We start from the raw sequence: 610 nt of genomic DNA on the forward strand, positions 1-610 counted from the left end.
TCCGTGGGGCTGGGTGGGTGGCCCTGGAGCCCCACTCCCCTCAGCGCAGCCGGCCCTGCGCCTGGGCCGCTCTTCTGCCTGCTCCCGGGGCTTGCCAGTGGCTGCAGGGGCTTGGGCTTTGCTGCCTGGCTTGTGCCCTTGTCTGAGGGAAAGGCCTGGCCCGGGCAGGCCCTGTGGGGTGGCCCAGTGGTGGGGCCTGGGGGAGAGGAGGAAGAGGAGCTGGGGGGAAGCAGCCTTGTGCAGGCACTGCCGGGCGCCTCTGCCACGGAGAGTGGCCCCGGTGTGGCCCCAACACGTCTGTGCCGTTACAAGCCTTCCCGCCAGCAGACAAGGCCTCTTTCACGTAGGTTGTGAGCGCCTTGCCAGAAAAGGATGGTTAAAGAAAGTGTACCCCCACTGATGAGCAAGACTGGCAGGCTGGTAACAGCAGATGAGGAGAAGGCTGAGGTACTCAACGACTTTTTTGCCTCAGTCTTCACTGGCAGCCTCTCTCCTCACCCCTCCCGAGTCGATGGATGGCATGAGGGGCACCGGGAGGGCAAAACCCCTCCTGCTGTAGGAGAAGACCAGGTTCGTGACCACCTGAGGAACCTGAATGCACACAAGTCCA

At 63.8% G+C, this 610-nt stretch overlaps 1 protein-coding gene across 2 annotated transcripts in view; it reads left to right on the plus strand.

Annotated features, from left to right (window-relative positions):
* Positions 1-610, plus strand: part of HDHD2 (haloacid dehalogenase like hydrolase domain containing 2) — a 22,222-nt gene that overhangs the window by 681 nt on the left and 20,931 nt on the right. The window lies entirely within an intron of this gene.

The sequence above is a fragment of the Egretta garzetta genome, unplaced genomic scaffold (assembly GCF_000687185.1).
Source record: "Egretta garzetta isolate BGI_Z169 unplaced genomic scaffold, ASM68718v1 scaffold179, whole genome shotgun sequence".
Classification (NCBI taxonomy): domain Eukaryota; kingdom Metazoa; phylum Chordata; class Aves; order Pelecaniformes; family Ardeidae; genus Egretta; species Egretta garzetta.